At 42.1% G+C, this 22,325-nt stretch overlaps 1 protein-coding gene across 1 annotated transcript in view; it reads left to right on the top strand.

The window, feature by feature from the left end:
- Positions 1 to 313: 313 nt before the first annotated feature.
- CDH20 (cadherin 20) overlaps positions 314 to 22,325 on the top strand; it is a 118,653-nt gene continuing 96,641 nt past the window's right edge. Inside the window, exon 1 of the mRNA XM_064427234.1 lies at positions 314 to 643. The gene's annotated coding sequence lies outside the window, so the exon portion shown is untranslated. The remainder of the gene's footprint in view (positions 644 to 22,325) is intronic.

Genomic DNA, 22,325 nt, shown 5'->3' with positions numbered 1-22,325 from the left:
CTTACACAAACCCTCCAGGAAACTTTACTGTTTGCCCTCATAAAAGTACCTCTGACATTAGTCTCAGCGTGTTTATTAACTAAAATCGAGCCTTCCAAAGAAATTCAGCTTTCATCTCCGTACCCTTTCAGTTAAATAAAGGACCGCTTCGCCTCTCCTGTGTGACTTTTGGTCTACCTCAGCAGCCAGTGCAGTGCCTTTTGGAATCCTCCCGAGATGTAACCAGCCCTGCGGAGGGGAGACCCGCGGTTGCTCTCCTATAGCCGGGGGCCGCAGCTGGGGCGGGGGTTCCCCGGGAAGGAGGGCGGGGGGCGGCGCAGGAGGGCGCAGCTCCCCGGCACCAATCGCCTCCCGCAGGTCCCCGCGGCAGCGCTGGACCCGCCGCGATATCCACGGGCAGCCGAGCCAGGGGCAGCGCCGGCCACTTCCCGCGGGCAGCTCTGGGGAGCGGGGCTCCTTCCTCCTCCTCCTCCTCCTCCTCCGCCCGCGGCCGCGCAGCCCCCCCAGCCCGAGCGGCTCCCGCAGCCGGAGACGGGAGCGAGCGGCAGCTCCTCCGCGGCAGCGGGGATGTGAGGGGTGCACCCGGCGGAGGAGGGAAGTCCTGTCGCCGGGAAAGCAGTCGAGAGCTCCTCCACACTGCAAGGTAACCCGACCTCTCCTTCGCGGACTTTTTCTTCTGCTTTTTTTCCTTTTCCCCCCTCTTTCTCCCTCTCCTTTTTCTTTTCTCTTTTTTTTTTTTTTAATTTTTGTTTTCTTTATTTCTTTCTTATTTTTCCCCTTTCCTTTTTTCTTTTTTTTCCCCCTCTCTTCTGCTTTACTCCTTTTTCTCCTTGTTTTAATCTCAGTTGTTCCTCCTGTTATTTTTTATTTATTTCTTTCTTTCCCCGACCCCTGGCTGTCCAGCCGCAGTCAGAGGGCGAGGAGGAGGCGGTGGGGAACGAAGCGAGCCCACGCCGGGTCGCTCTGGAGTTTGGCCGGGACAAGCTCGCCCCGCTCCGCAGGTGCCCAGCCGCGCTGGCAGGAGCGGGCAGCGCCGGGCGGAGCGGGGCTCGCAGCGTCCCGGCCGCGCCGCTGCCCATCGGGAGACGGGGGCAGGTCGGAGGGACGGAGAGCGGGCAGAGAGAGCCGCCCGGGGCATGGAGCGGCTCCCTCCAACTTTCCCCGGGCGGAGAGCCTCCTCCGAGATTTCGGCAGAACGAGGAAAAAACTGTGGGAGAAAGTGTGAGTGTGTGGATGCGGGTGGATGCTGTACAGCCGGAGCTGGAAATTATCTCCCCCCAGCCTCCCGCCCCCTCTCCGGGGCTCCCAGGGAAGAAGCGCCCCCTTATCCAGGAGTGTCCGGGGGTGTCCGGGGGCTCCGGGGGTGTCCGGGGGCTCCGGGGCTCGGCGGGCGCCACTGGAGCGGCGCGGAGGGGGTGCAGGGGGACACAAATGGTAAAAGATACGGAAGGAAGAGACCCAGTGGCTGGGACATAAATCAGGCAGAATATATGGGGAGTTGATGAGAATAGGTCTTTTCACCCTTAAAAAAAAAAAAAAATAGCCACTTTGGAAGAGAAAAAGGAGACTGATTATTGGCATCCAGCTCTGAAACCCAGGCAGCTGATGCTGAAGGGAGCCAAAGGGAGCAGTTCTTCTTGGTTTAAAAACAGCAAGACAGTCTCTGCCAAAGATTGCTGTAAACACTGAATAAAGATTTCATTGTGGCTTGGTGTGACTGGAATAATTAGGCAGTTAATTGTTCATTCTGATCTTAAAGTGCAGTAATCAGTAGTGCACAGTAGGAAAAATATGGGGGAAAGGGAGGAAAAATAGCAATAGGAAAATGATAGGAAAATGCATCACTTTTTCCTCTTCCACAGGTTTGGGGGTTTTTTTATGTGGGTTGCTTTTTTTCTCTGTCTGTGTGTGTGTGTGTGAGAGAGAGAGAGAGAGGAGAGAGCGAGAGAGAGAGACTGGGAGCACGTGGGTCCCAGTCTATTTAGATAGAGAGCACCTTTGTAAAGCTCGGGTGTAATTGTGCTTTTGCTGCCACTGTGTCAATATCATTTTGGGCTGGACAAAATCAAATTATGAGACTTAAAGAAATCCTATTTTATGGAAATGAAATCTGAAGATGCCTGGAGAATGAACATTTTAACTAGATTGACTAATACCAATTAATGCGTTTTACTTATGTGTGCACTTTATTGCCAACTCAGCAGGGATGAAAGCTAATGGTGCCAGCTTTTGTGCTGCTCTAAGACATTTCTCAAGCAGTCACACAAAGCTTTAATGGCAAACTGTTTCGAGTTTTTAACACTGTGGTTGTGTCCCTGTTCAGCTCAAGTTCCTTGCAGCGGTGATTCTTTCATGGTAATCTAATGAAATGATCTCTTGTTATACTGTGTTTGCTATTCCCTGTGACACAGCAGGAAGATACAACCTGTGAGTGTACTGGAGGTGGTGATAAGTTGTTGAGCAAGACGTGCTTATAAGCAACAGAATATGACTTACTGATATTAACTGGAAGATGGCACCCTAGGCAAAAGGTGGTTTGCTTTCCTATACAGCATGTTTTTCCATGCATATATATATATATATATATATATATACATTTGTGCTAAAGAAGTGTAATAGTGAATTAACCATCAGAAAGGATGAAAAGATGTTGTGTTTAAAAAGAAGAAAAAAAAACTTTGAAAGCAGCCCATAGTCATTTAAACAAGGTAGAAGGATTTCTAAAAGGAAACAGACTTATCATTCATATAACTTTCTTGACCTTACAAGTCTTTACATGAAAGACTTATTTGGCTTGGGGACATCAGACATCAATATAGCCTGCACATGCATCTTAAAGAAATAAATAAACATGCTGTAATTGGGCAAGGTTTTAAAAGTAATTCAGTTAAATTTCTCTCACTGCACATGCAAAGAACTAAGAGCTACCTATCACAAGAAAAAACAGAAGGAGGCAGCTTTCATTCAGCTCTGAAAAGTAAAGCAGTTTGTTATATTTTGTTGGAGCTGTGTTTGCTGAAGGTTTTGACCTGCACTTTCTGAGATTTTTGTGGAAAGACAAGAGGAGAAAGCATGAGGCATGTTGTCCATCTAAAAGTACAAAACTAATATAAAACACTGCAGTCTTCTCTCAGGTCACAGAGTTTAGAAGAGCAAGGACAGAATGATAGCTCCAGAATGTAAAAACATCTCTTAACAACTGGGTATGTGAGGGCCAATGTTAAGATCCACTTTACAAGCATTTTTCTTAAGCTGTTGAATGTGCTCTGTCCTACTACAGTGATACTCAATATTCAATCTGTGAAGAGTAGTCCTGACTGAACAGCAATCTGTGTTGAAAGAATGTCTTCAAGACATATATCTATTTCTACAGTCTAGAGGAGGATGCTGCTAACTTTGTTTGCACCTATGTAGTCCGAGAAATCTAAGGATGTTCCACTTTCTTACAAAAATCCAAAAAGTGTGGTGACAAGTGGTCACATAAGAGACTTTGCTCAAGTTTCTGATTACAATGTTTTATAATCAGAATGTTTCGAAAAATTTGCATGGTGTACTCCTTGTGCAAATATTATATTAAAGTCTAGAATAATTTGAAGATTGCTAAAATATTTTGAGAAGAGTCTGAAGTGCAAGTGGCTCCTCCTTTCTATAATAAAATGCATTGAAAACACACTTTGGTCATCACAGTGAGTTTGGTAAGGGGTCTTTCTTGCATTGTTATAGTGTGTAGCAAAATACACAGAGGATTACACACTTTTATTCAAGGAAAACATTTTCCATCAAATTGTAGCTAGAATCCTGGATACTATCTTATACCTATCCTTAATACTAACTTATACTGTTTGAAATGCATAGTACATCTTCATAATAAAATTGCATTGTCACAGACATAATTGTTATTCATAACAAGTAGTCTCACAAACAGATTCCATCCCTTTAAGTATTGAGTCTCAGTCAGGCCAATTATGACTAAATTACTGCATGTTCTCTCCTGTATCAACTAATTAAAGGGTAATTAATAAAATGATAATTTCATTCCATGGCAATGTCTACATCTGGTTGTCATAGCAAAGATTGTTTGACATATGGTTAAATGGTCAGATACTACATTGTATGAATGCAACATTTGCACAAAACACCTGGCAAGCCAGAGAAATTTAACCCTTAAGACATCCATTTTGAGAATCTGTGTCAATGTGTTATTACAGTGATTTGCTTATTCTCTCCACCTAGTCTTTTTACACCTTTAAGGAAATTTAGTCCTCCAAGTTAATTTAAGTAACTCTGTTGGGGCGGGGGAAGAGTGGGTAGACAACTTGGGATATTAGATTGGAAATGAGAGATAAAATAGTACTGACTTTTCTGTGGGAAAGAAAATGGGTGGTTTTAAATTAACTTCTGAGAGGAGACACTCCATTGGTTCTCATATTACTGGGAGCTTCCCCTTTTCAGAAAGTCAAGCTGAAATTAGCATGGCGACAATTTTTTTTTTCCTTAGATACAGTTGTATGCCAGGATTAAGACTGTGATTGTGGTCACAACAGCATGAAACAGTCTGCATTGCAGCCTTCCCTTACTGTACCTGTCATATACAGATAAAACAAAACTTACCTCCTCAAGGAGAGTAACCATAAAAGTCACACATGCTAAAGAAATGAAACAATCTTTTATCAAGTCAACAGATTATATGAATAAACATTTCTCCTGTTGGTAGCTGTTGTACAAAATAACATATACACATACTCTGAAGTATCAGTGGTTGAAATTCTCAGGACAGCCCATACACAGGATTGTATACATATCTTAAAGGAATCTATATTAGTCCTCCTCATTGCCTTGAAAAATTTCAACCACTGCTTTTTCAAATTGTTCAACAGACTGTCTCTCTGTCCTTTAAAACATAAACTCTAAGTAGTGATATTTTAGCATGAACTAAATGACAATTTCTTATCTATACTGGGTCAAGCTGAATCCCCCATAAAACTAAAAACAAGAAGCAACAGGCATAATGTTTTCCTTCTTCTTAGAACAAAAATAAAATGCTTAAAAGGGGGAAAATGATTAGTGCTTTTTCCCAAACAGAGCAAAGTAAAAAGGATGTAGTAAACTGCAGGAAGACATGAAAGTCTGTCTTTTCCCATGCAAACGATCCTCAATGAACAGTTCCCCCAGTGAATAGTCGAGGTCGCTCATCACCTCGTGTGGTCAGGTGCAGAGTGTGGCCAGTGGTGCTTATAAAGCGCTGTTTGTCTGTCTCTCTGAGAGCCTGAGTCCTGCTCCTTGAGAATTTCCAAGTGCACGGTTCCCCCTCATTTTTATTCTGCTCGTGCAACTCATTAACACCTGGAAAATCTTTTATAGCATTTAACTGCATCAGATGCACGGTCCGGCACATGTTTTCTTAATAGGGCTTTCACTGTGGTATTGTCAAAGAGCCCTTATGTCACAGCTGGGAACATGAATCTGTCATGTCAGTGCTGTACCTTGGGGTAGACAGTAATAGTGTATGAGTGTGTTTTATGGAGGAGCTGAACATTTCCATATACTGTGTTAGCAGGGAAGAATGTGAAGCTTGTTCTCCTAAATAAAGATTCAGGCTGGTGCTAGTGGAGTACTTTGTACCATTTAAACACTGCTGCCTCTAAGGCATTGCACTTAAAGAAGGGGAAGTTTGAGGCAAGCAAGACACATCCTAGTATTTTAGTGGTGTAATGCTGCTAGTTAACGATATGTCATCATTTACATTTCAGTAGGAAAAAAATTGCCAGAGGTTTCTAATTCAACAGAAACAACCAGAAGTTGATATGAAAGTCCTTACCCTGGGAATATTTGTTTTTAAAACAAGTTTGATTTAAACATATTTGGCAATATAAGAAGAAGGGGAAGAGAAGTAAATGTTTTCTAATTCCGTATGGTTTTTTTGCCCATTAGATCACTGTAAAACCCAGTTTTAAATAGATTACTTTGTAGCTCTGTAATCAGAATGCCTTGGGTAATTAAAAAAAGGATAGAACTGTGAAAACTGACAGCAACGCATGTATAAGACCTACTTTTTTCAGAGGAATTTTTAACATAGTTACATACATTTCATCTGAAAGCTAAGCACTTAAAATTCACCAGCTACAACACTAGCAAGCATGTCTTGATGGCATTCCAAAAGATAGAGCCCACATTTGAAAAGTGTTTGCAGACTTGAGAAACCGTAACTGTTGTGAAGGAGTTGACTTGGGTCCTCATTTACAGAATGAATGGATGAAAGGAGCATTTCATGCAGTCTCAGGCAGTTCAAATTTTTAAACTACTTGTTTTGCTTTGAAAAGCATAAGTATAATTCATGTGCTAAGAAATAAATTCAAGGTACACCACTAAATGCATTCTGTATGTTAAAAGTGTTTGTCTGTGATGATTTTTGTAATGGCTCTTTTTATTTGAGCATTCAGGGGTTGATAACCAGTCCAAGCTTAAGCTGGAACCAGTGAAACACAGAGGTATTCGAGTAATAGGGCTGCCTTCTGAATTTCCTTCTTGGTTTTCTCATTTTTACCATCTGTGTCATCTTCTGTTTTTTCTAGCACTGACACCATTGGGATGCTCTTTTGTGCCCATGCCATTAGTTCGTGCCCTCAACAAAGAGAGAAGGAATAGTGCTGGTTAGGGCTGCCATGAGGCCCCTGGGGAAAACATGTGGATTTGTTTCTCAGTAAGGCCTTTTGTGAATTATTTTAATTTTGTCAGAAGGACTGATGGCTTTCCTGCTTCTGTGCAGATGCCCAATAGAACAAGCACTCACTGAAAGGTGTAGGGTTTACCCTGTTGAGCTATGCAGCACCCAACAGCATAGCCCAAGAGGTGCTAAGAGTTTTCAGAAAGGGAGCACACCAGCACTGAGTTCTTCTGCATGATTCCTTTCAGCAAATCAAAGGTAAAAAATGAATCTGTGTAACTGGAGTGTGTTGACCCTGACTGGATCCCAGTGCACACCAAAGCCACTCTATGCCTTCCCTCAGCTAAACAGGAGAGACAAAATACAAAGAGAATACAAGTCAGATTGAGGACAGGGGATATGCCTCACCAATTACTGTTACCAGCAAAACAGACTCAACCTGGGGAAATCAATTTAATTTATTACACATCTCTTCTCCCCAGACTCTACTTCATTCCAAATTTCTCTGCCTCCCTGTGGAACAAAGGGACAGGGAATTGACGCTACAGTCAGTTAATCATGCATTGTCACTGCTTCTCCTCCCTCATGGGAAGGACTCCTAGCACTCTTCTCCTGGTCCAGCATAGTTTCCCTCCCACAGAACTCAGTTCTTCACAAACTCCTCCAATGTGGGGTCTTCCTATGGGCTGCAGTTCTTCATTAAGTGCTCCAGCATGAGTCCCCTGCAGGATCAATCACAAATCCTGGCACCATAGGTTACCTTCACCGTGGGCTCTCTACACACATTCACAGGTCCTGCCAGGAGCCTACTAGAGCATGGGCTTCCCGTGGGGGTCACAGCCACCTTTGGGCATCCACTTGCTTCGATTTCAGGTCCTCCAGGGTCACAGCTGCCTTACCATGGTCTTCACCAGGGGCTGCAGGGGAATCTCTGCTCCAGTGCCTGGAGCACCTCCTTCCCCTCCTTCTTCTCAGACCTTGGTGTCTGCAGAGCTGTTTCTCTCACATGTTTCTCTCCTCTCTGGCTGCTGTGGCAGAAGGGTTTTTTCTCCCCTTCTTAGATAAGTTATCCCAGAGGTGGTGCCATCGTTGCTGATGGGCTCAGCCTTGGCCAGCAGTGGGTTCATCCTGGAGCCAGTGGACATTAACTGTAGTGGACATGGGGGAAGCTTATGGCAGCTCTCGCATAGACACCCCTGTAGCTCCCCCCCACAACCAGCAAAACCTTGTCACTCAAACCCAATACAGTAATTAACCTTTGTACATGCCTAGGTATTGTGAGACACAGTCGAGAGCCCTTGCAATATGTCACTTTGTTACTGTGAAGAAAGTTAAGGATTGACGGAAAGGCTTAACTATAAATTTTCTTGCCTGTATGAGTTTAATTTAGAATTGCAATCACGATGTAACATAAATTAAAATAGCAGTAGTAGATCACTAGTTGGCAAATCTCTTAAGAATAATGTAGGTACTTCACTAGATTATGGAGTACCTTCTATGTGCTTAGCCCATTGCTGAAATTAGTCTATTTTTTAAATTTTAAGATACTTTTGAAGACGAGAGACAGGCTTTAAGAGGTGAAGTTATGGTGGCTCTCTGTGTGATTTAGAAGACTGACTTCTGGAAAGGGGAGCTTCCTTAATGAAAAGAAGCATTTCCCTTCAAATAAAATTTGAAGTTTTGCCCCAAGCATCCTCCAATCCATGCATAATCTGGAGGACATTAACCATTAAAGTAAATATTATGTATTACTTGACCTGCAGGTGTAATATATTAAGGCTTCACAGCAAAAATGTGTTTTTAAGGAAGAGAGTGGAGAAATAAAAAGGAAATCTACAGGCCTTGTGAAGGACCTATGAAGGACAGAAAAATTCTTTCCCAGAAAGACAAGTATGGGAAGACTGTATATCAGCGGTTCCTGCGTGTTTTAATTAGACACTCAGTTTCGTTCAATGTCAAAGGAGGGCTGCATGCAGCAAACAGCTACCGTACCTCCTCAGAGGAGCTGCTGCTCTGTCTCCTTCAGAAAGTGATATGGAAATGATCAGTCTCCATGCAAAGAATTCACGAGGAGTGAGCACAAGTTGGTAAATTTATTCTAATAGCAAGGTTAAACGCCATCTTTTCTGGGTACCCAATGGACACCCAGAGGAGATCCTGTCAAATGACTAGTGCACATCTTTGACAATGACAAGGGGAAGGGCTGCCAGGGCTGTTGGGAAGGCAGCAGTCAGCCATTGACATTATCAGACCGGCTCTGTGGCCCACAGCCCTGTGCACCTTCTGTCTTGGAGATGTTCCTCAGGAGGAAGGGCCACGAGGAGCAGCTCTGGTAGAACAAGCTCCACATTAAACACTTGTAGTGGAGGAGGAACATAGGCACAGCGCTGCAAGGAAGAGCTGAAATCAGCCTTCAAGCAGATGACAAGAGAGGATCTGTCAAACCAGCCTTCAAGAGGACAGAGAGCATGCTGAGACAAATGATGATAATAGCAACAAAACCTTGAGGAGACTGAACAGAGAAAGAAGCTGCAGGAGGGCAAGAAAACAGGATTTCATAGTGAGGCAGACAGAAAGAAATTACAAATGTCTTCATAGAATAACAGAGACAAAAAAGGACAGATCTGATAGGTTGCAAGTATAGAATTTGGCTCTGGCTTGGAATGAGGCTCATACAAAAAGAAAACACATAACTGTTTCACAGGGTTGTAAATGAGCATGGCAGAAAGCAGAGGAGTTTGTGGTAACAGATAAAGATTGAAATAACAGTATCTGGATCCCACAAGAAGTTTCCAGGGTGAGTAAAGAATATTGGGGGGGTTGTTAAAAAAAATATTCCTAGATTTGCATATGGTTTCAGGTTGTAGCTCATGAATATGCCAAGAGAAATGTGTCTGTCAGAAATGTGTTGTAGATATTAGGGCTATATACAAAATGGAACCATTGTATATAAATGTTGGTCTGAACCATGGCTAAACCTTTTTTTTTGTGTAGTATAGACTTGGGAAAGGCGAATCCTCATGAGGGTGAACTCAGTGGTGCCACTAAAGGCGCTGTGTTAAATGCACTGTGGTTGGGGATGCACTCTTCCAGGTGGGCTCCTGCTGTCTCGTGCCCAGGGTACATCTCAGCATGAAGTGGAGGACAAGGGAACTGGCTGCTAGATTCAAATATGTTGAAGCGATAATGGAAGCAAAGGAGAGAAGGAAAAGAGAGGAGCTCAACACAGCTGTCAGTCTCTGTCTGTCTGTTTTCCTTGCCTGTTTGGCCCATGTAGCTCTTCAAGTGCCCTCGTTTGCTGTCCTGCTGCTCTGTGCAAGAGAAGGGGCTCCCATTAAAGACTCATTTGTATTGCAGCCTGCTAAATAGGCAACTGTTAGTGAGGCAATGAATCAGCCACGGCTAACAGCAGTGATACCCAGTATAGCTAATAACCTTTCCCTACTACTGTTTGCTATCTCCACCTCATTTGTTTCTCACCCCTGGGAGAAAGAGCTCCATTGCATTACCTCTGTAATCCCCTGCTGGGCTGTACAGGTGTTTATGCAGAACAAACATATATGGTCGTGTGGCAGGTAGGTGTTAATTTTTACTACAAATCCTAGCCTCAAAAAATCCATTCCCATTAAAGTCTGTTTCCATTTTAATCCTGTTGCCAATGAACCCTTTGGCTATGAAGTCCTTGTTTTGTTGAAACATCAGTTACTGCAGTATCAAAAATAAATTATAAGGTGTTCTGTTTTCTTCTTCATCGTGTCAGTTTAGTAGAACATCAGTAAAATGCTCATAGATAACCATCTGACACTGGGCTTTTATGCAGTTTGTTCTTTCTTTCCTGAGTGTTTAAGTGTCAATACCTTAGCAGCGGGCAAAAAGTAGTTGTCCCAGGAGAGCATGGCTAAGAGTTTTGAAACTGCTGTAGGATCTGGACACTTAAGTTCCCATTATTTTTAATGATCACTGAGCATCCAAATTCCCCATGTAGTTACAGTTACCTACCAAATTGTCCTCAAAGGGTTGGTTGACCAAAACTGTTTTTATTCTGAGATAAATTGCCTTCTTTTCTCTGGGAACTCATAAAGTTATTTATTGAAGAGGTAATTACCAAATGTCATAACAGATTTGACTTACTAGCTGTAAATAGCCAATCTATCAACCACTACCTGCATTTAAAAGCATTTTTAAGTCTACTGGTTGGGGGGTTTTTGCCTCTTTAGGAACTATCTAGAGGGGACTGAACCACTTAACTTCTGATTTAAAATATCACCCTGTGCAGGATTATTGTTTCATTGGAAGACCACCTTGCTTTCAGGGCTCCAGGAGAGTTAGAAGAATGTCGGTTTTCATTGTTAAAGGTTTGTGTCTTCTCTGGATAAAGAGATCTTTCCTGTTCTATATCCTCATGGGTTATTCAGACACTGAAATCACTGCCTTGATAAACTTCTTTTCATAATAATTTACTCACCAGGGTACCATTTCACAGTGTTGGCCTGTTACTGTGTCATTAACATGACACAGGGAAGTAAAAATATAAATTAGAAACTTATTTTCTACAGAGATTTTTCTTTTTTTATTTGCTTTACTGTGTAGATGGAGATGACTCAAAAATCATCAAGCCAACTACATAACCCTACTTCTGATAGTAACTTTAAAAATCATACAGTCTTTTGTGCTCACCATCTCCTAAGGCTAAGAAACACAGGGTAACATAATGGTGTGCAATTGAATGTTCAGCATTAGAAAAATTCTCATCAATGAAAAAAGGGGTTTTTTTGGAACCTTAATACTAGATGAAAGTATTTAGAATGGAGATAATATCAGTGAACTGCAAAGGAGGATGCATTTTCAAATTCTGTCCATATTGACCAATAAACAATTTATGGAGAGAACACAAACAAACCCTTAGAATATTTTAAGATCATAGCTTCTGACAAGTATACTTTATTTATGACTTTGCAGTACATTCTTCTCCAATAATGTTTAGAGGAAATAAAAAGGGAAAGGGGGAAGACACAGCATTCACAATGTTTACAGTGTTTTATCCTCTTGTCCTCTGCCATGTGTGGGGTATTGTCAACATAAGTTGATCAGATAACCTCAATGTTCCTGTCTTATATAAAACCCTGCAACTAGAAAAAGTCACAGATGTGACAATAAATGTTTAAGGAAAAGGACTGCAGAAAATGGTGCTCCTTTATCTGAAACTTGTGCAGCACTGGTGCCAGTAAATGAGTGCTGCCAGCACAGCCAAGCGAGTCTGGGTGAAAAAGGAGGCAGAGATGGGGTAGGATAAGTGTCTAGCCTTAGCACAACTTCTGCCACCGTTGGGCATTCTACTGCCAAAGCCAGTGGTTCACAATCTGATGGGATTATACGCCTAGGTAAGAGCAATATTTGAATTTAGCTTTGGAGTTGCTGATACAACAGGGATTTTTTTAGTTTTTGTCCACAGAGTGGATCTGAGTGCTTGAGGAAACACATCAGGTTTAGGTTTCTGAGACAGAATCACCAGACAAAGGTAAAACTTCTATCACTAGCTATAATTTGTGGTTTAGAGGTGCCTGCAGGTGTTAGGCAATATGCAGATCCCCCTGCAGTACAAACACGTAGGGCATAGTGCTTGCAGACCAAGTACTGGAACTGGGAGATCACAGTTCTCTTTTGTCAAAGCTTAGATTTCAGAATCATCATGTTTTAGAAGGAAACCAAAGCCTTTAGGAAGTGCTCAGACTAAAGACCTGTCAGAGCAATCACACTTAGTAATGAAGAGGTCAAGATTGTGATTTTTGTCTCAAAGTGCCAAGAAGGAGCTCTGATCTGAGAAATCTTTTCCTGGAAAAGGTTGAAGTTCATATGTTTCTGGCAGAAAAAAAAAATTGCTTTTTTTGCTTGAAGATAATATATCTCAAAAACCAAAATACTGTTGAACACAAGGCAGAGAGAAGGTAAAACAAGCCCAGAGAATAGTGTGGGCAATCAAGGAAAAAGGCAAGAGAAAAACTAAACATTGGAGTCAGCCCCTGGTTCCCAATCCAGTACCATGAATTTGCCATCCCAATTTACCAGCCATTTTCCTCTTTTCAGCCTAGTCCAAAGTTTCTGAGAAATGGGCTGCAGTCCCTGGGATCAGGAGGGCAGCAGCTCTCTGTGCTTTGGACACCCACCAGTGATTGCACATGCCCACAGCACTGAGGGGTGCAGGTGGACACCCCACTGTACCAGGAGTCCCTTTGGACATCTCACTGCCCCATAGCCAAAGAGGGCTCCCTTTCTGGGGAGACCCTCTGCTGTCTGAGCACCCCTTCCTAAGGCAGCGTTGCTTCCATTGCTAGACAGACACTGTTGTGGAAAACCTGGAGTAGAGATAAAAAGGAGGCCCTTAACAGTATTTTCTGCTTTAAAAGATACCCTGACAGTGTTGGTTAACTAGACAAGTGTGCTTCTAACAAACCCATCGAGCTTGATGAATGGTTCTCTATTAATATCCTAATTTTGCTGGATCTCATGAGCAGATTTTGGAGTTCAGAGGTAGAAAAAGACTGCTTGAAAGATGGCTTTTACAAGAATCTAATTGCATGCAGGGTTTTCAGAAATATTAGGTCAGTTTCTGTTCAAAAGTTGGGTGCCTGTTCTTCTTTAGTGGCAACAAAATTAATTCTTCTGGGCTTGGGGAGAAAAAGAAGTACTTTGATTTTTACCAGTTAATGTACTGCTGAGTCTTACTTCAAATAAGTCCAGAATTTTTTAAGTTTTCAAACAGTCCACAAAGGAAGGGATATAATTTCAAGGATGAAGGACGGTGTAAAATAATTTCAACAAAATTGATTGTGTTGGAAGCACTGTGTTTATATGACTTTTGTAAAATACTGCTTTTTTAATGTTAATATTTCAGCAGCAGAAAAGAAATATTGCAGTTGAGTTCTCTTTTGGACACATACATAAAAATACCATTTACACCAGTACAGCAATGAAAACAATGTGATTTAAGTGGGGAAAGATCTTTCCCAATAGAGCATGTTTTAGTTGTAATTACAACCCATTTATCTTAAAGACTCAGGATTTACTGTGTAAGGACAGACTGGTGTCTGGAACAATGACCCATGTCATTATTTCAAAAAAGATGTAAAGAACTTTTACAATGTGGCATGTCTCTGTTACTCTGCTCCTTAACACCATAATGGAAGCTCACTGGTTTCAATGCGGTTATGTTGGTGCAATGACAATACATTCCACTCAAAGAGGGTCTGAGTTCTCTTGGTAGTAAGGAATTGATTTTTGATTGTTTGATTGTCTCTGGGGTTTTTTTTAATGACTTTATTGTTACTGTTCTATTACAAAAATGACCCCATCAACCTCTGGCTTGGTCATTCTATACATCATGATGGACCTTGCACAGATTCCCAATGAGGTCTCTACTTATTGAGAGTTTCACAGAAAAGTATTCCAGTGTGCTTCTTGATTTCCAGTTGCAAAATAATTTTTTAAATTGGTATTTCCATGAAAAGAGTTGCTTATAAAACATGCTTTTAAAACTTGAGGCTGTGAAGAAAGATTCATCTCAAGTGCTTTTCAAAGTCCTTTCTTATTTACAAATCACACTGAGATTCTAAGTTGAATACTAGTCTTGTTACCTGATATTCTGCCTTGATAGTCACACTCAAAGGATTCAAAAAAGCAAGTTGTAAAATAACAACTAGGTTTGATCACTAAAGTATCCAATTAAATATTTTTCTGTTGTTCATTAAATTTGAAAATGTTCATAGTGAAAGTAGACCCTTTAGTAAAATTCACCACAGGAAAATCTGGCTGGCATTTATATTTTGTAATTGGGATGAGATGTTGCATTGGTGTGAAGCCTCTTGGGAGCAGCCACACCAGGAGATTCTCATGTCTGGTGGGGTTCTAATTCTGTCTGGGGAGAGGGGTCCATAGGCAGAGAGAGACTAGTGGATCAAGAATATCAGCTCTCAGCTGTGGCCGTCTGAAGTTGGAGTGAAGGAGCAAGATCACCACAACCCTCTTGCTCCTTAGCACTAAACCTTTTCATTTCTGAAACCTCGAGATGACCTGTATCATACCATAGATGTTAAAGTTTTTCCCTTTATAAAATGATTTTTAAGAACTCCATGGAAAGATAAATTGCATTATTTGGACTTTTTAGCCTGAATCGGAAGAAATGCCAAATGCTATAACTTCTTGCAAGATGGGCATTCTGTTTTTCAATCTGATATAAAAGTTGTATGATCATAGTAAATATTCTACCTTAAAACTCTTTTAAGGAAGGAAAAATAATAGGTACTGTTACATTTCTCTCTAGTTCTCTCAAACAAGGACTAGATTAGTCTTAGCTAATCTAGACCTTGTAGTTGCAGTGGGGTTGCAGCCATCACTCTGTGTGTGTGTGTGTGTGTGTGTGTGTGTGTGTGTGTGTGTAAAACTGGAGAAATCACAGTCATCTGAACCTGTGTTCCAAAGTGTCCTTCATGCAGAAGAATATCTTCATTATTAAATCCTTCCAATGCCAACATTCTATAATACTGAACTCTGGGAAATGTGTCAATTAAAAACATAATGAAAGGCAGAATGAGTAACCCAAAAAACAATCTCCTTCATGATTGCAAAAGGCTTTGAGTATTTGGGAATCAGCCTTTCCCAGTGAGATGAACTTTTCCAGTGGGATGAGGAGCAGGAAATTCCAAACATTCCTTGGTTAAAGAAAGTGAAAATGACAGTCTCCTAATGCAGGGTGAGAGGTCCTGCCCTCTCATTTTTATCCCCTGAAGACTCATTCAACTAATGTGTTAGTGCTATTTTTTTTTTTTTTGCTGATGATTTCAATTAGATCCTTACAGTGCAGTTCTGCCACATATCTGTCTTCTTTCATAGCCTTCTTTTTCCCTGTCTTACTCGATAATGACCCTAAAGTGGGCTTGCATTTCCATGTGCTTTTAGCCTGAGCTGATCCACTGAATTGAAATTTGGAAGTACTGTTTTGTGCAGCCTGTAGAAAGACAAAGACATGAGGCTAGAAAAGTGGCTTGTGCCTTCCTTTTTGTACTTCTTTCCTGATCTAACCTAAATAGCCTTTCAATGTTTCTTGAGCATCCTTGCATCTCTAAGAGTAAATTTGCCTACTTATATATTTCAAAACATATTGATAACCTCTCTTCTGTGCTTCCCTGTTTGGAGACAACCCCTAGGCTGTAGGATGTTAATCAGAAAGAAAAGGGGAAGGAAAGAAAAAAAAAAAAAAAAAAAAGAAAAAAAAAAATCAGTGGAGTAGGTTTTGCTCCATATTGTCCCAGCATGTAATATAACAAAGCAACAGGCTCCTTCGAAATGTTGTGATAGGTAGGCAAGTGCTCAAAGCCGGACTTGAACTGCTTTTACACATGGAACAGATGCAATTTTCCAGTGCATTATCATTTCCAGCTCCCTGTGACAGTTTGTGAAGTTTGCACCTTTCTATCAGGTCTGGCAGCCAGCAGGAAGCCGCGCCTTCTGGGAAACCAGGCTGAGACTTTGGCACTAACTTCCTCAGAAACTGATGGACATTTCAAACCCCACCACCTTCTCCTTCACAAGCAAGGTGCTGCCCTTGCTTTTCTTCCCAACATACCCAGCATGTAGATTTAAAACAACAAAAACAAAGTCATGTCAAAAAAAAACAAACAAACCAAAACACTACAATGCATACCCTGTTATCCCTTGGGAGTAAGATGAGAGGGAGAACCCTACATGGCAGATGTTGGTTGTTTAATGCTCTACAGAAAGACAGTCAGATGCTACAGTGATGTTTGACCCCATGGGGAGCAGGGTAAAACAACTTCCATGCCCCCCTCCTCAGCAGCGTGAGAAACAGGGACAATGTGCAGGTGGAAGCAGTCAAGCTAAAAAAATGACCAGGAACAACTACCAACACTAAGCAGCCTTAGTGCTTCCACTAGGTCAAATCTTGCTTTGGAGGATTTAAGTAGGACAGAGCCCCATGCTGGGTTTCTTTCTGGCCATGGGCTCCACTGCTGTGTGCACATGCGTGTGTGCAAGCATCACCCAGTCTGGTCCAGGCAGTGAACACAGCAAAAGTTCAAAGCTTTTGGATTCCTCTTCATCGTTTTTTTTTAAAGCACTGCGTCTGATCTTTGCTTTTCATCCCTGGATTTATTTGGAAGCATTTCTCTTCCCATTTTTTCATGCAGCAGGTTGCATGCAGATTCGTTTTTCTGGTATTCAGTGACCGTCCGCATTGCTTTGTACTTAGTTTACATCTTCATGGCTGTAATGAAACCGAGACTTGAAGGAATAACTGGATAAGCAGGTCTCTCTCTCCAGCTGTCATGTCTAGTTGTGGCAGAAAACTGGTGTTTCATTGTAAAAGATGTTAATTTCAATCTGAGCTGTGGCTGTGTTGAGAGGAGCATAAAAGGAATTCTTGATTATCTATATCAGTACCGTTGTCCCCAGGGACAGGCTCTGAATCTTCAGATCACATATGGCAAGAGTGCTGTGATAAAATATGCATCAATAAAACTTTGCAATTTATGATAATAAAGGAGTGGAAAGTTTTATACACTGTGATAATTATTCCTGACTGGTACTTTTTCTTTCCATTCCTTCTTCTGTATGCCTTTGTGTTTAAGCCTTTTCTGCGTGTTGTAGAAATGATTGCATCACTGAAACTACAGGTTCACAAACTGGGGGGTTCGCCTTGTTTCTAGGTCCATTGACCTTCTGTAGCCATCAGTTCACTTCTAAAGCAGCAGGAATTTGCCATCTCTGGGAAGGTTCTGCAGTGCTGTGATTCCTCACTCTACTTCCTCTTCTGTGCACGCACACTACATGCAGCATGGATTTCAGAGTAGATTCCAAAAAGGATCAAATTATATTCCTCTGATCTTTCTTTGCATATCTTATTACTATAATCAATGAGAGAAGTGTACATCTACGTGAAGGCAATATTTATCCCATACTGCTTGTCACATGCACTGTTTTAAACTTATTTCATCTAAATACAATTCTTATTCTTTTGAAGCAAGAGAAATAATGATATGTTTACACTCACAGGAAGTAAACAGTGGGCTCTTAAATAAAACCAATATATTATCTGTGACCTTATTTTTTTTCTTCCTCAGCTCATTATGTCTTTGGGGGCCATCCTATGAGAGAGCCTGTCTTCTGCTTTGGCACACTCGACTGCAATTAATCATACAGCTTGAAACTCATGGCCCGGCAGTACAAACCTCTTGCATGCTTGGGCTCTGCTGACTTCAAAGGCACTTCCCATGCAGTGTTTACAGGCAGCTCCCCTTTACTGAACACCCGCACTGACATGTTTGCACAGCCACTCGCGCTGTGGGATCCCAGGCTTTACTGGGACATCTAAGCCCTGCTGCAACACAAATAGTCGTTAGTCCCATCTGTCTCCTGTCCCCCTTTTGTTGGTTTTTTTTTTTTTCTCGTTTCTCAGTCTTTTGCTCCGGTTGGCCTGCAGGAAATAAACCAGCCTCTCTTAACCTTTTCCAGGCTTATTTCTTCACAGCTATAGAAGAGCTGTGAAACTAGTTAGGAGAAACAGTGTAGCCACCGAGCTATCTCAAGAATGTTTCCTTTACTCCTGCTCACTCAACTAAATTGTGAGCTCCTGTGCAGTGGCAGAAAAGTGCGTATCCTGACAGGTGTGCTTACTTTCTATCGGCTTCAATAGGACTTGGTCACCTGCCCAAGGTTCAGTATGTGCTCAGAGGCTTTGCATGTCTGGGTACCAAGGCCCTGCCTCACAAAATCCGTAACTATTCAGTCTTGCATGTTCAGCCTTTTTCCCGGATTTCTGCAGGTGCTTGAACATCATCAAAGGCAGTAAGATTTAGATCATTTGTGTAAGTGCTTAAGTGGACTTTGAAATCTATAAAAGTTCTGCTGAATCTGGACCTGCCTGATTAAAAGAGCTCAAACATTTAGCAAAAAGAATAGGAAGGCTATTTGCAAGTACATTTCTTTATTTTTTCTTTTTTTTCTTTTTCTTTTTTTTAAAGCAGCAGTTAAAAAGACAAAATGTAAAACTATTAGTTCCACATTAAAGAATGATGGGAGATTTAGGTTACAAAAATAATAATTTCCAATTCTACAGATGTAAGGGGAACTGGATGATAAGGCCAGCAGTGAAAACAAAAGGGATAATGTGAGGGGTTTTCTGCCTCTGCATTTGTGTGAATTAATAGGAAATTAAAGACTGTTAGAAAGTTGATTGAATTTTGTTTCCTAACTTGTTCATTTTTCATTAAGGTGATCCTAAAAGCAGGTGGCTTTCAATTAGTTTTGTTCAATGCTGGCTAAAGTTGTAATGATCCTTGGGAGAGTGAAAGAGATTTATTGCAGTAGGGATAAGCTAGGCCAGGCAAAGAGACAGAGTACATAACCACTAATTAACTCATGTAGTCATTAAAAACAAAAAAAAAGAAAAGGAGGAAGAAAAAACAATGTGCAACCTGAAAGAGGATTGTAAAGCATCTCTGCACTGCAGATCAGACCCTTGAGCTTTCATTACACTGTGCATATCATATTAGATGGTATATATGAGCCAATTGCATATAAATCACATTCTCCCAATGTTGCAAGTCCTTGTCACAGAGCATATTTAATTTAACATTGTAATATTTATTTTCTAAAGTTCTAAGTAGGCCAAAACATACCCAGTAAATTGAGTGCTCTGCCACAGCACAGTCCCTGACCTACACTCCAGTAGAAAATTAACCCTAATTCATCTTCATAGTGACCCTATGCCAAACAGCTATTCCAGATGCTCCATTCCTGCCCTTCACTGACTTAGTAAAGTGAAGCTGTAGCAGTTTTGACTAATTCAGTTTGGACTTTTAATTACATCTATTCCATTCATTTGTTTCCACTTAAAACCATCGTGTTGTGGTTGGGTGGCTTGTCAGCAAGCTTTGCTTGGTCTTGGTATCCTTTAGGGACAGGCTTAAGCCAGAAGGCGTGTACGTCTGTTGAAACCATGTCAAATGGGAGCTGCTATCTCAGATTTGAACTACAAGGCTTTGTTTTCTGACACAAAGGGTCAAAGTCTGCCTAGTTATTTCCATGTGTCCCTCCCCCCTCTCACTCCCATCAGGATTATTTTAAATTCACATTATGGATGAGCGTTTGTGTGCATATGCACAATTCACTGGAAAACAGAGGCTCTTTATTGTTCAAAGCTTCTCTAGAAGTGACTTGTTTCAGGCATTCCTCTCACAACCATTCACACATCTCTAAAACCAGAGAGATTTCAGTCAATCTGCTAACAAAGTCTGTTTTCAGATGCCATGTGGAGAAACCTGAAATGCTTCAAGCATTTTTATCATCTGATTTTTACCTAATTGTTGATAAGAATTAGAAGAAATTTATTAAGAATGTTTGTGCTTATTCTGCTATTATTTGAGGGATTAGTACTGTGTTTTGTAGTACATCACACATTAATACTCTGTTTTGTAGGGCATCGCAATCAAACTGTTTCTTCTGCTCCTCCCACGATTAACAGAGATTGTAACTGATTTCTGTAATGTTTTCTACATGTGTAGAGCAGGACATATTTGGACTGCAGCAAGGATGCAAAGTGAGAAGGCTGCAAACACACCAAGATAAGAAAATCTGAATCTTCTCACTGACCTCTTGCCAGGCACAAATGAAAATGTTTTACGACAAAATCTACCAAATTTTATGTATCTTGTGTATGTACATTAAGTTAGAGTGTCAAAGGAAAAGATGAAATTTATTTAAATGGGTTTTTTTTAAACCCTGGATTTATCAAAGTCAGGTGACTTCTGGTTTTGACATTACAGGCACACAAGTACAGCTTTGCTGTCATTTCTTAGCTCTAGTACAACTCCGCTTATGAAGAAAAATGGGACCATATGGGAGCATATGGAAAAAACAGAAGGTTCGTATTTGTGGGAAAGTACCTCCTACAGGTGGCATTGTAATTAACCTTGTGGGTCCAGAGCACACACGTCACTCAAGTGCGCACAGGTGCCATGTCCCTGCATGGGACAGGAGCACGATTCCTGTGCCAGCACCACCAGGAGCCACCTGGCCCTCAGGCCAGCCTTCCCCGCCATGGGTCTGCTGACAGCCCTGCTGCCCCACATCCCACAGGCACCCAGTGGCCAACAGGGAGGGTGTCCCCTCAGAGCTGGCGGGTAGCGCTGTGCTCTCCCGCAAACCCTGTGGAAGTAGTGGCTTGGAGGCTGCTTTCTCTCAACCTGTGATTTCACACACCCCCCGTCCTGGCACAATCATGGTGCCCAGAGTCTTCCCAGCTGGGAGAGGAGGGGGAAGCTGTGTCGCAATTTGGTTGGCCTTGCTCCTCTTAGTTGCCCTGGCGGTTATCAAAGTGTTGGTAGGATGTGACATATTAGCCATTTGGCAGACTCCTTCCCATATTTTGCGCAGAGTTGGGTGTGTCTCTGCATAAGACACAAGCTTGTGGCCACATCTCCTCCAGCCCCATCAGCAGCTGAGACCATGCTGACTATGCCCTGGGCACCTTAGCATTGGGACAACAAATAAAAATGAGGAGTAGCTGGGACATTGGCATGTATCTTAGGGGAATGGGTGGAGAAAATGTGTTTGGAACTGTGAGCTCAAGAGGCAAAATAGGAAAAGATGGAACGCCATCAAGCTTGGGCAAAGGGTTGGATCCATGTTTTTCCTCCCAGCATGACTGCCAAATAAATTTCATCAAGAATTGCTGGAGACGACACAAATTGAAGAGGATTGAGAACTGGCTGAAGAGCAGATCCCAGGGGGTTGTAATCACTGTCAAAGGACCTAGTTGGACACCTGTCTCTGGTGGTGTCCCCCACCAAGATTCAAGTATTGTTTAATGTACTCATCAATGACTTGGATGAAGGGGCAGGTGCCTCCTCAGCAAGTTCACTGATGGCACAAAGCTGGCAGGAGTGGCCAATACCCAGAGGGCTGTGCACTTTGCCCATTTACTTCTCTCTCAACAGGTTGGAGAGAAGTAAATGGGCAAAGTGCAACTTTCTGAAATACAGCGAGGGCAAATGCAGGGTCCTGGACCCGGGGAAAAATAACCCCATCGACCAGGACAAGGGGGCCAAACTGGTGGAAAGCAAAGAGCATGGGTGTCCTGGCTGACAATGAGCTCTCCATGAGCCAGCAGTGTGTCCTTGTGGCCAAGAAGGCCAAAGGTATCCTGGGGTACATTAAGAGGAGCATTGTTGCCAGCAGGTTGAAGGAGGTGATCCAGCCCTTCTGCTCAGCCCTGATGAGCCCACATCTGGAGTGCTGTGTCCAGTTCTAAGCTCCTCAGTATATGAGAGACAGGGAGCTCCTGGAACAGATCCAGTGGAAGGTGACAAAGGTGATTGAGAGATGAGAGCATCTCTTTCATGAGGAAAGGCTGAGGAAATTGTGCTTCTTCAGCCTTGAGAAGAGAGGACTGAAAAGGGACCTCTTCAATGTCTATAAGACTTATCATGTCTATAAGTATCTGAAGGGAGGGTGTCAAGAGGATGGAGACAGGCTGTTGGTTTTTCCAAGCAATAGGACAAGAGTCAATGGGCAGAAACCAGCACAGGAAGCTCCACGTCAATAAGAGAAAAAGCTTTTTTACTGTGCAGGTGACTGCATACTGAACAGA

This window comes from Passer domesticus, chromosome 1 (assembly GCF_036417665.1).
Source record: "Passer domesticus isolate bPasDom1 chromosome 1, bPasDom1.hap1, whole genome shotgun sequence".
Classification (NCBI taxonomy): domain Eukaryota; kingdom Metazoa; phylum Chordata; class Aves; order Passeriformes; family Passeridae; genus Passer; species Passer domesticus.
Note: the sequence above shows the minus strand (reverse complement) of the source record. Positions and strands in the feature narration are given on the sequence as shown.